Source organism: Thermobia domestica, chromosome 15 (assembly GCF_964235325.1).
Source record: "Thermobia domestica chromosome 15, izTheDome1.hap1.1, whole genome shotgun sequence".
Taxonomy (NCBI): Eukaryota; Metazoa; Arthropoda; class Insecta; order Zygentoma; family Lepismatidae; genus Thermobia; species Thermobia domestica.
This window is the reverse complement of record NC_137468.1, coordinates 4,251,927-4,265,629: the sequence shown is the minus strand read 5'-3', so window position 1 is coordinate 4,265,629 and position 13,703 is coordinate 4,251,927. Positions and strand designations below refer to the sequence as shown.

Sequence of the window (13,703 nt, the reverse complement as noted above, 5' to 3'; positions counted from 1 at the left end):
GAGGAGGACGTGGGCCATCGGTCAGAGTTGATGTCGATGGGTTTTGGTGAGTCGGAGTTGGTCGCAATGGTTCAGAGTGGTTCATAGTTGGTGGTGGGTCAGAGTGGATCACGATGGTTGATGGGTCAGAGTGGACCAATGGGGCATTTGGGTGGTGGGTGATAGTGGGTCATGGTGGGTCGTGGATCAAATTTTCATTGACCCACACCATCTCTGGTTAAAATTGTACTAAAGATAAGAGGCACCGAAGATGCATGTCGGCTATTATGCTCAAATTTTGCTCATGGATAGTACTCCACCAGGAAGCAATAAATCTGAAACGGTTCACGGTATCACCTTCTAGAACTCGAGATGTAGGGGTTTGTCTGATTGGCTAAATTAAGAAGTCAATGATTTATCCTTCAACAACCAAGCTTTTTATGATCGTTTCCGTGGGGAAGTCAGGAGAACACGTGCCTAGTAATCGTAATATTGATAGTTTGCGTCCACCCCGGGTATTTGTTTTGTGTTTTTTTGATTCACCTAAATATAAACAAATCACACATATAGGCATTTTGACATATTTTGGGAGAGTAATTTTGTGGTTCGTTGGCGTTTCATCGCGTCTCTGCTGCTGGTGGTAAAGTTTTCAAAATGGAACTTGGGCCACCACGGATCGTCGCTGCGGGGCCACCAATTTCTGGCGAGAGGTCAATAGTTGACCATCTGTAGTCCACCGACGCTTACAGCTTAGAGTAATGAACGATGTCTTTGCCTTGTAGAGTTCATGACTACCGACGTCGGCAGTCAACTAGCTTTTAGTATTCCTTTACTAACCATCTATTGTTCATGTTTCTACACGGTGTTGTCATAATAATAATAATAATAATAATAATAATAATAATAATAATAATAATAATAATAATAATAATAATAATAATAATAATAATAATTATTATTATTATTATTATTATTATTATTATTATTATTATTATTATTATTATTATTTGTAGTAATAGTAGTATAATTGATGATAGAATAATTATTGTCTATGTATTGTCTAGGTAGGACTACACACAGGATTTGGCTCGTTTTGGTTCGACTTGACTCTAATCCGAGTCGAGTTGGAAGATATTTTTCGCGCCGAGTCCAAGAGTAGACCTCAAAGATGTCTGTTTCGAGTCGAGTCAAGTTTCAAAGAAAAGTCGTTCGTGCCCATCCCTACTAATGAGAGCTTAATCGGAGTTAAGCGAAATTGAAAGTCTCACTATTTATCTAAGCGACCCCGAAAACTATGAATCTAATATCGATCATTTTCTAGCAATCTTTTATATGTATCCCCCTCCCATTCACCATAGGTAACCCGACAGCAATCTTTTTGAAACTATAAGAAATGTGGTTAAAATTACTCTAGACCAGTGGTTCTCAATCTAATTCCTATCACGATCCCCTTTTATCACACGCTCTTGCCAGCGACCCTTTTATAATTTGTTTTATAATAAGCTTGTGTGAGATTTTTAACATACCTATTTCTATAATAGTAGAATCCATTTTTTTGTTTATAGTGAACAGTGCCATGGAAAATCAGTGCCCGGGTCGAGAATATAGTACGATGTCACCGTATATATGAGTGACGTCGACAGACTAGCTACGAAGCGCCACCATGGTTGGCACGAAGCTCAATAACATTTTCAAAATAAACCCTACCTTTCCTTAATTTTGAGCACATTTTATTACGTTTTTCCTTCTATTTTACACATGAACACATGTACTTTCCTAACATGAGTAACACACTTCCTCCGAAATGTGTGGCCCCTTTTTTCGGCGCCCGGCACGGACAGTGGATACAGTAACTGTAATATCTATATTCCCAATGACGAAGGTGCTGGTTCAAGATGGATGTTAAACTCCTTCATTGAAGAGGCCATTAACGTATCCGATCTAAGCCCACAACTTCTTGACCAAATAATAGAATGATCATGCGACAAGTCTTTGCAACTGGTTTTTTGTAACGAAGACTTGGACAAGTTCTGCCTGATGAGGAGAGAAGAATATCCTGGTCTGGGGATTGCTGCTTTAAAAGTAATAATTCCATTTGCTATATCGTACTTGTGCGAAAGTGTGTTTTTTTTTATGGTAAACATTAAAACAAAGATAAGAAATCGCTTATCAGTTGAAAATGGTTTGATAATGTTCGTCATGAAGATTGAACCGGACATTGCTGCACTAGTGAAATTACACCATGCTTAGGTATCTCATTAGGTTTTAATTCTAATTGTATTTCAATGTGCAGGTTTTGTTGCATGTGTATTTTTCTAGTATTTCTATATACAGTTCTCATTAGTTTTATATCATACCTCTTTGATTTAAATTCATTTTTAAACAACTCTACTAACTAACTCTATGGCCTATGGAACCCGGAGGTTCAATGCCGCGTTCACAAAAGCTCTACACTGACTTCTATCCTTAGCCAATTGGATCCAGTTCCTACTTTGTATTCTTATCTCAGCGAGATCCATCTTAATATTGTCCTCCCATCTGCGCCTAGGTCTTCCTAATGGTCGTTTTCCGATTGGTCTTCCAGTCAAGATTTTGAAAGCGTTTCTACTTTCTTCCATTCTAGCTACGTGACCTGCCCACCTAAGCCTTCTAGACTTGACGACCCTAACAATGTTGGGTAAACCGTATAAATTATGTAGTTCCTCGTTATGAAGTTTCCGCCATTCCCCATTCCCGTTCCTCTTGGGTCCGAATATTCGTCTAAGGATCTTGTTCTCAAATACTTTCAGTCTATGTTCTTCCCTCAGAGTAAGCGACCATGTTTCGCAACCATACAGAACAACAGGCATGATTATCGTTTTGTATATTTTAAGCTTCAAATTTCTCGACAGAATTCGCGACGACGAGAGACTTTGAACCGAATAGTAACACGAATTCTACACCCTTTGAAAATGTTCAGTAGACTTATTTTTTATTGTTCTTTACAGTGTGTATAAAAAATAAAAGTATGCTTATCAGAACAAAATTAAAAATAATATTTAAAAATAATTTCTGGTATTAGATTCTAACTATATTTATCTCTTCCGCCTATCTTCGCGATCCCCTAGGGGCCGCGACTCCCAGGTTGAGAAACCCTGCTCTAGGCATACATGAGTTATGTTGGAACATACATACATACACTTTTATGTGTATAAATGCAGATAAGAGAGAGTTGAGAGAGAGCGATTAAGGAATTGCCGCTCTCAATCTCTTCACTTTACTTTTGCGATTCGCGAATTTCTTGCGTGACAGTTTGGGGCTAGCTAGTTTTTTGTCTTGGACCACGATCCGATTTTCGATATGCTCTACCTAAATGCTGTAATGCGAATATTGAGAAGTTATCTGCGATGAAAGTAGCTGCAAATAAATACATTACATAACTTATTTATTGCTATTACACGATTTTTTAAATTTGTATTCAATATTCACACATAACACACCGACGTTCTGTCAATACCTCAGATGTTATATTTTAAAGATAAGAATTACTTATGTCGTGAAATGATATGAATATATATATTCAACTGATATATACAACTGATGATATGAATATATATATTCAACTGATATATACAACTGATGAATTGTAATGTAACTATTTTACATAATTTTCATGCATTGAGGAAAGTAGAATATCATAAAAGAATTTCACCTGAACGGGTATCGAACTCACGATTTAAGCGCTCGGTGGTGTACCACTGAGCTAATATGACGGCTTTTCGGAAGCTGCTTCTGAAATATAACTGAGCTCATACGTAAATGCTCTTTTCCGTATGGAAATCACAATGACGAAACGAGAGTGTGAATACATAGCCTCGAAATATTGTATCATTAAGTATTTCAATGTTACTTTTTTCTACACTTAATACCATTTCAACATGTCTTATTATATTTAACAGAAGGAAAAACATATCTGTACATCGTTTCCCGATTACTAAGGTTGGCTTTGGAGGTTCGAACCAGCAGCTTTAGTTTACTGTTTTCCGAAGATACCCGAAGTTGGACTTCGAAAGTGTTTGTCTCAAAACAGCTATCATCATATCGCTCAATCTGTTTGGTATATGGTATATGTTTTTATACGTGTAAAGTCAGTATAACAATTCATTCTTTAAACAGCTTTTCGTATGTATTAATATTCCTTTATAAAAACTGTTTTTAATATTATTATTACGGCGCACCATTTTCAGATTTCTTTCGCGAGTCGTTGACCAAGTCGTTCCCCACCAGCGTTCCCAGACTCACAGCTCGGAATTATTCCAAAACCTGATCGAACTTATGCTAGATTCGGTCAAATTATGCTACATCCTCATAATTACTAATTCAGGAGTTTAAAAAAACGAAGTTGAGATACGATAACGTAACTTAAAATACACAGAGAGCAAGAATGCATGGATAGAACTCAATACTTCACGCACCAAAATTTTAACTCAACTAAATTAATGCAGTCGTTGCCAGATTCAATGGCGTATATGTCGTATAAATGAATGCAAAGTTTTTGTTTACATATTTTGAAAGAAAATTACTTCGCAGCATAAGCGGAGTTGGGAATCGTCTGCTGGGGGGGGGGCAGATTTTTGGTCGGTCTCGGAGCTGTCATTTCAGGAATAAATATGATCATGAAGTCAGAAATAAAGATGGTGAAGTTGTCAAAAAGTTGGGGGGAGAATGGCCCCCATAGCTGCGCCCATGCGTCGGAGTTAAAGGATTAGAAAACTCTGGGTGGAGCCACAAAAAAGCCCAAACACGTTTCGAACTTACTTCGAAAAATAAGACTGCCTGTATGGTTTACCGACTGTATGAATCAATGGAAGAGGATACATTTCTGCCGTTCTTTTTCTTCCCACGACCAACTTCTTTCTCATCTCCAGGTTTTACGGCTTTTTGATAAACTTGCTGAAATTGTGCTAGATTTGGGCAGGATGCTAAAAGCAAGATGCTAGATGCTAGAGACATGCAAATTATGCTAGATCTGGCAACGCTGTTCCCCACAATAGGCGTGTCGTGCAAGTAACCAATCACACGTCAGGTACTAGCTTTTACCTATTGCTTCCTTCTCACAGCTCAGAACATTGGTAACTATGGATAGACGTACAGCAGTAATTACTTTATGGGAGTTGGAAGGTTATTCTGCAACTGCAGCTAGCAGGCGAGTAGGTGTCCCGGCCTCTACAGGAAGGCGATGGATTCGGAAATATGGTGCTACAGGTCAGACTGATAATTTACGATCTCCTGGTCGTCCGCATGTGTCAACCGAAGCCCAAGATGCGAGATTAGTAAACGAAGCCCGGTTAGACCCACTAAGGACGTCTAGACAGCTAAGGGAAGTTTCTCTCTTTCCTGGTAGTAAGCATACAGCTCTGCGAAGGCTTCGTCGTGCTGGGTTACGTGGCTGTGTTGCTGCCGTGAAGGAAAAACTCTCAAGCGACCACAAAATTTACCGTCTCGCGTTTGCACAGGCGAATGTGGGTCTCAATTGGGAAAACGTAGTTTTCTCAGATGAATCCATATTCACAACATCAAAGGAGGGACGCCGTTTTGTGTATCGTCCGAGAGGCACCCGATATGACCATGGATATGTGGCTGCTTGCAATCGCAGTGGCCATGTATCTATTTTATGTTGGGGTTGGATTTCCAGTCGCGGAGCAGGACAGCTTCATAGAATTGAAGGACATCTGGACAATGCTCAGTACTTAGACATTATCAGTAATATCAAGGTGCTATCTGTACGAGTATTTCAGCCTGATGGTGTAATTCAGTTCCAGCAATACCAGTCGCCAATACATACTTCCCGTGTGATTCAGGAATGGTTCGCAGGGCACCCTGAGATTGATTTAATCGACTGGCCGCTCGTGGAGCAGACCTCAATCTCATGGAAAATATGTGGGCAGAAGTGAAGCGTACTCTAAGGGAAAGTTGGCCTGAGGCAGATCCACCAAGAACTCAGGATGACCTGTGGCATCTTGTTTCCGAAGCATGGCTGGAGGTAGGGGAAGGAGATAGATTTGTCACCCATGTAATAGATTCCATGCCCAGAAGAATGGAGCGTGTAATAAATTCAGAAGGGTCTTGGACACAATATTAATGTCCCCGCCTTAACTCCCGAAAACAGCCCTTTTCAGGGCTACCTAAACGCTTCTGAAAATATTTCTAGAAGTAAACCACTCCTTGTATCCGATTTCTGTGCAATCCTACCAACAAAAGAATGATAATTAGCTGTAGGCTTTGAACTCAAGACCTCTTTATTGGCAAGTCCGTACTCTACCAGTGAGCTAACATGAACACGCAAACCCAATCTGAAGAAACACGATTTTCAATTTCTGGTATTCGATGACAATGATGCTCATATACTTGGCAAATGTTGTATTCAACTTGGGATATTCCGCAACACACACACACACACACACATAAACAAAGCGAAAGAGAGAGAGAGAGAGAGAGAGAGAGATGAATATACAAAAGCATATTCAACGTATTCGAATGAGACTCTAAGTAACGACATTCCGTTCTAAAGAGAATTTGTGTTTCTTCCCGTGACGTTAAGGGGATCGGGAAAAGTTATGTGTCTTGAAGCAGGATACGACTTTGGATACTCTGTTTATACACTTTCTATATCCGTAGGAATATATTGTATTTCACGAATGTAAATGACATGCTGTAATGAGAATATTGAGAAGTTACATCTGTATGACAAATAGATGCAAATAAATACACTACATAACTTATTTATTGCTATTAAATGATTTTCCTAACTTGTATTTAGGCTACATCCTCATATATAATACCGACCTACTGTGAAAATTATCTCAGATGTTATATTTTAAACATAATAATTACTATGTTCTGCAATGATTATGTTATATATACACAACTTATGTATTCTAATGTAATTATTTTATATAATTTTTCATGCATTGCGGAAAATATAATTTTAAAAAAAGGATTAGCCTAGACGGGATTCGAACCCTCAACCTTATGATTTGAAATCGGACAACTTACCAATAAGCTAACACAACCTTCTAGCGATGTATAACGGATCTCAAGATAATTATGACATTCATATCCATTACAAACGCCGTTTCTGTTCTACTTTGACTTTTATTTTAGTACTCAGGCGATAATTATGTTCTATTTCTTAACTTTGAGCATTCTTTTACATATGGAAAGATTCTTTAACGTATTTAAATGTTCCATTACGTATGGAGAGCTAAATGACAAACAAGCATGTGCTGACATTGAAAAAAAAGGTTTCGAAATATTGTATCATTAAGTATTTCAATCAATGTTGCTTTTTTAAACACTTGGTAACAAGTATTATTATATTTAAAAGAAGAAAAACACATCTGCAAACTTTTTCCCGATTGCAAAGGCTGGCTTGGAGGTTCGAACCTGGCTTACTTTTTCCCGAAGATACCCGAAGCTGGACTTAGAAAATTTTTGCCTCAAAACACCAATAAAGAATGCGCTCAACCTTTTTGAGACAAGGTGTACATACTGGGGTTTGTAGGACCCCAATCATATTTCTCTAAATTATCGAGTTTCTTTTTATTTAATGAACTCACACATTTTTACACAATATCTATCAACAATGCTCCAACATTTTACTGCAAATAATATTTCTAATGCCATTCTTATAGTTACTGTATTATTTTGAAAAAAATGAGGCAAATTTATAAAAGAATTCTTCCTTTAAAATACATACTGGGGTCTGTGGGACCCCAACAGCAGTAAATGTTATTACCTTTCTGACAATTATGAAACTAAACTTTGTGATGCTTTGTTGTAAGTAGGATATCTTCCATATCATCTTCACTCTCCAATAATGCATGTCGTATAGATTCCAAATCCATTTTATCAAAATGTTTTTCAAAAAAATTCACTTACTTAAAGTACACACTGGGGTATGCTAAACCCCAATCAACGCAAGAGCGAAAATAACGTCTAATTTCAACAATGAGTCTCACTAAACTGGATAGACTGTTATTACTCCGCATAGACAGTGTTACAAACTTAATTTACATTGGTAGCTCAAACTGCAAAAATAAATAGAATTGTTATAGTATTAAAATGAATATGCCTTGGGGTCCCACAGACCCCAGTGTGTACGTGCAGGGTTAAAAATATTTTATTGTTTGTCGTTTGCGTAGGCTACATTTCCTGATAATTTTGTGTTAGTATAACACCAATTTGTTATAATTTCATTTGTATTTCTTTACGACACATAGGTCCATAGGTTCTTCACGTATTCTCGTTTAAAAGAAATAATTACATTGCAAGTCTTCAAAATTCAGAAAGATTGCTGGATGCTTATCCCAACACTATTCATGAACTGACAAGCAGCAACTTTTAAAAAATGGAATAAATTTAGAAAACACGAACCATGGCAACAATTGTAAAGTGTCAGTTATAATCTTAAAAGATGCGGTGAAAATTTAGGAGTGTTGCCAATTTGAAAGATCGAATAATTAACGTTTGGTGCACATTAGAAGCAGTTTTAAATCTATACTGGTTAAATATAGAACAAAAATAAGCATACCATTGGCTTTCTGGGAAAATTTGCTATTAAAATGAGGTGTTATATGATATGGTTTTCATTTCTCAAACTTCACTTTAATTCAATGTGGCGAATTTCAAGATGGCTGCCGTCAAGGCACTCTTACCGTAGTACTTCCTTCTAGGAATAATATGTATTACCGAAACTTTTATCCACTTATTGACATTAGTACGCGGGTTAGAAGCGGAGGTAAGGGACGTACGCACATAGTAAATATAAACAATTAATATGCCTGTAACTTTTTTTCTAAATGGGCGTATCTTAAAACTGACTTCACCATTGTCTTCCTGATTAAATTCTAGCCCGAAATTATGTATCATATTACCCTATTCCCATTTTAAAAACTTGACCTTAACTCAAAATGGCGGATTTCAAGATGGCTGCCGTCAAGATCACCTACCATACGACTTCCCCCTAGGCCTTATATGTGTCTACACGGTTGTTCTCTCATTAATACCCTGTTTACAAAGGGTTGTAAGGCACTTCTGCAGTAATCTCTAATAACCACAACACAACTCTTAAACATTATAGAAAAATAGAAAATATGCACCATGACAAAAATTTCTGTAATCGCAAATAATGAATATATGTCCTCTATCAGCAAAAGAAATGTCATTGAAATCGGAGCCGGACAATTGGGTGATGTCCCTTGTGAGGTAAATGATAGCGAACCCGAGTGAGCGCGAGTCCAGTTAAAAGAAGTGAGCTCGAGCGCCAGCGAGCCCAGTGCTAAATGGTCATCTATGGTTTTTGTCCATGCTGTATTTAAAATACTTGCACTATTTTGTGCATGCGCGATTTTTGTCCATGCGCTGGGTTCTGCTTGCGATGATTTTGTCTGTGCGCGGTTTTGTCCACGTGGTATTTGCAAGCGCTGTTTTTGTCTGAGTGCGGTTTTTGTTCATACGCTGCTTTTGTCCACGCTGTTTTCCCGCATCGGTGTTAACGTGTGCGTAGTTTTAAGCTAGAACAATCACAGGCTGGGGTGTGGTTGGCCCCCCATTTTTTACCTTCTAAATCTGCCACTCGTTCATATATCGTATAGTAGTGGTCGATGTTTAGTCTATTATCGGCTCATATAGTTGATCTATTTTATATACTTACTGTACAGGAACATCAATTTACGGTATTCGGACTATGACTGCCAAGAAATTAAACACAGTGATTTACGTATACACACTTTATTTACGTATTGCTGGATATATTTGAATAGTACAAGTACTAAATAATACGAACTATTGAATATTTCTGTCATTTGTTGAGTATCTGCCAAGTTCCTGTAGACATCCAATCATTAGTATTTCTGAATAGATACTAAGAGTTGACGGTGGAATAAATTTCTGTATTCCTGAATGCACTTTGAAACCTATGGAATAGAATTTTGTTTTGTAGTTAATTACATAAAAGATAACAACAGTAATAAATTATTTAAATAACAGTTTCTATTTCGATTTATGAATACATAAACTAGATATAAGATACATAGATATCCATGTAATCAGGGGCGCCCGAAGAAAATTTTCTACGAAGACCCATCTCCATGGTGGCTATATTACTTCTTGTATTTCTGGTGTTTAATATAGAGGTGGTTTGCTTTATTACGTATACATTTTCGTGAGTTAGGAAGGGGGCGGACCCGTGCCCCCTTCGGCAGCCCATGCACGTAAGTTTAGATTGAGGTAAGCTTATATATATATATATATATATATATATATATATATATATATATATATATATATATATATATATATATATATACAGGGGCGGATCCAGGATATGATCAAGGGAGGGGCTAAACCATGTTTTTCCGTTTTATCCAGTGTAAAGCAGGATTGAAGTTCATTTTATCCAGTGTATACCCGAGCGTCAAGGGGGGGGCTATAGCCCCTATAGCCCCCCCTTAGATCCGCCACTGTATATATATATATATATATATATATATATATATATAGATAGATAGATAGATAGATAGATAGATAGATAGATAGATAGATGTAGAGAGAGAGAAAGGTTTAGACCTAGATAGTATATTTAGGGCCTTATGCAGAGTTGTTTTGATGTATGATTAGCGTCATAGTAAAGGCCTGAATACTGCAGGAAACATATGTTAGTCGAACTCTTATGTATGGCACTAATCACGCGTCAGAACGACTCTCCATAAGACCCTTAGGGTCTGTACAGTGGGCATTTTTTCCCACGGAACCACCAGCGCCATCTATTGAAAAGTATATATACTACGTAGCGACACATCTTCCGTCCAATTTGCAAAGTGCGCCCAGCGACGATCGAGAGAAATGAATCATGTGACTGACAGTAGGCTATCCAGTGATGCCAACCCGTGAGGAAAGGTCCCATTTTGTGGGATTTTTTAACAGTAATTACTGGGAATAGGATGAAGGAATTTTCGTCCAAATTGGCAATATGTATAGTCCAAGCCAACAAAATTCTCTACAAGCAGGAAGTTGAGGAAGGAAGTCATCAATAAGCATGTCAGTGTAGTCAACTTTTAGACTGAAGTTTTTCCTTTGTTATCAGTAAATTGCACGCTAGTGAGGAGTGCTCGTAGTCCTGTGCGTTACTTAAAAATCAAGTAACAAGGAACAAAATTTGGGCCACGGTATTTGAAGAATGAAGAACATAAAACAATGAACGGATGAAAGAAAGAATGTAAAATACTTTGTATCAATCGAGAAACATTCAATTTCTATATGTTCCATACGAAATGTGTAGAGAATAAAACTTTTGTAACATCATTTTGCGCAGTATAAAGTTATGGTACTAAGATATGATGGAATCACTGCATTTCTGCTAACATATTGTATTCACAATCTGTTTTGAAAACGTATAAGATCGAAATTTATTGATAATTCACCCAGAAATCCCCCCCAATATACATAAATATCGTTTTGACAATAATAATAATAATAATAATAATAATAATACATGGGAAATTTAGATACAAAATGGGATTTCTTTTACCTGTTGAGATGGGATTTTATAGCGTTTGAGGTTGACAGCACTGACAGTATTTGCTTAACGTCGGTTGCAAAGGGAAGAATGGAAAAATGTGCAAGCATTTAAATTGTTTCAAATAGAGTAAAAATACAACACAGACATTTCAAATGATTCAAACCGTTTTCCGTAATGAGAAGACATCCAGCCTAAAGAACGTGTTTAAGTGATATGAAATAGTTCCACCATAGCACAGTTGTACGAAATGCTTAAAACGTGGCCAAAATATCAAATCTCTTTCATAGTGCATAAAAAAAAGGGTATGCTGCGGTTTTTGACCTCACTGATTACGAATTTGATACCAAAATTGAAAACTTCAAAATAGCGCATCAAATTTTGACAAAGTGGAATAATGTTTTTTTAAAATTGCACACTGGTGGTTTCCACTTCACTGATTATAAATTTGATATCAAAATGGAAAAATTGAAAATGGTGGATCCAATATGGCGGATCCAATTGACATATATAATTCGGTGGGTATAATTTAGCACCTTTCGCTACTGCCCTCTTTCCCAACGTTTGATTTTTTTTTCTTGTTGATATTCCCATATCAAGAAAAAGAGCTAGCGCATAATCATTGGTATACATGTTGTGTGTGAAGACATTGATGTCATAGCTTTAATATATTTCTCTGCTCTCGATGGACTTGAAGATAAAACGTGTGACAACTTTTGGCATCACTGGAAGAGCGGAAGAGCAAAGACTCATTTGTGTAACGTATTCCAATGTATTAACGTCACTTTTATTGCGAATTTCTTTATTCTTCTTCGCTTTGAACGTTCACTTACAGATAAAATTTACGAAGAAATAGAACTTTTTGTTTCCTTGTTATCTTCGCAGTATTACCAGATAAACAAAACGATAACGTAACATCGCCATTTATTCTTCTTTTTATAAAAAAAAAATCGGTCATGATTTCTATTGACCTCTTGATATTTGATCCTCATCTTATAAAAGAAAGATGCGATGTGTGTCTTCATATTGTCACATAGTTTTAATATAATGACCACTCTTCAAAGACAGGCAATTTTCCAAAATTTCTAATTATGATTTGTAGATCGCTTTTCAAATGGTCTTTCATCAAAACCAATATCTGTTTTCTTTATAATTTGACGATTTCATCGTCTGGACCTAAAATTAGTATAATTAATGTTACAAAATAATCACTTCTTGTATTACTAAATTATTAAATTTCATTTAATTCATTGTTATTTATTGTTTGAAATTTAATAATTAATTGTGACGAAAAACTAAATAAATCTACACACATTTCATATGACTTATAAAATAATGGAAATTAAAATATGCAAGCACCGATTATCCTTTTTTATGTTATACTGAATTACCCTTTCTCTTTCTTTCTTTCTTTCTTTCTTTCTTTCTTTCTTTTTTTTTTTTTTTTGCTTTCACTATTTTATTTGAATTTATCTTATTATTTTCCCTTATTTTATAACAGTTTTAACTTTATTCTATAGTTTTGTTCACCATTAACAAAATGCTTAAGTATTCCATTAACTGCAACTTTTTATTAATTCGTAACGTACGAAAAAAGCGCAGCTAAGAGCAGCTGTTTTATCACATTCTTGTAGTAAATCGATCATAGATTATTAACCAATACAAAATTTAGCGAAATGAAGCGTCGTATATAACTCTTGAGTCCAGTTTTTAATCCACTTTCTAATAATTTCAAGATTTTTTTTTATATAAACATTAATGAAAATCCATGTATAGTAAAGAATGTATTATGAATAATATATGATGTTAAAATACTTTACATACCTCCCAGAAGAACGTCCATTTTGATTTGAATAGAATGGAAAAGTATACAATAAACTATTTCATATGAAACACGAGTTATATTTCACGCACGCATCAGCTGTTACGAGATTCACATAAGTAGTTTCACTTTGACTTCCAATAATAAATTTGTAATAAAGGACGGACCGTTTCCATGGATGAAGTTTAGGAGACCAACCGTCCCTGTAGACAACCTGCTACTTAAAAATAACCAAATAGGAACTTTCCCATTTTCATTTTTGGTCACGTTTTAGGCATTCTGTACCACTGTGCATAGCCAGTACCAATAGTGTAAAATTAGCTTCAAGTGACCACCAAGCATAGA

At 36.3% G+C, this 13,703-nt stretch overlaps 1 protein-coding gene across 3 annotated transcripts in view; it reads right to left on the bottom strand.

Moving 5' to 3' along the window:
- Positions 1 to 9,749: 9,749 nt before the first annotated feature.
- The window catches only part of LOC145672040 (uncharacterized), a 168,935-nt gene continuing 164,981 nt past the window's right edge, over positions 9,750 to 13,703 (bottom strand). For all 3 annotated transcript variants that reach the window (XM_081741249.1, XM_081741247.1, XM_081741248.1), the window contains one exon: positions 9,750 to 9,935. The gene's annotated coding sequence lies outside the window, so the exon portion shown is untranslated. The remainder of the gene's footprint in view (positions 9,936 to 13,703) is intronic.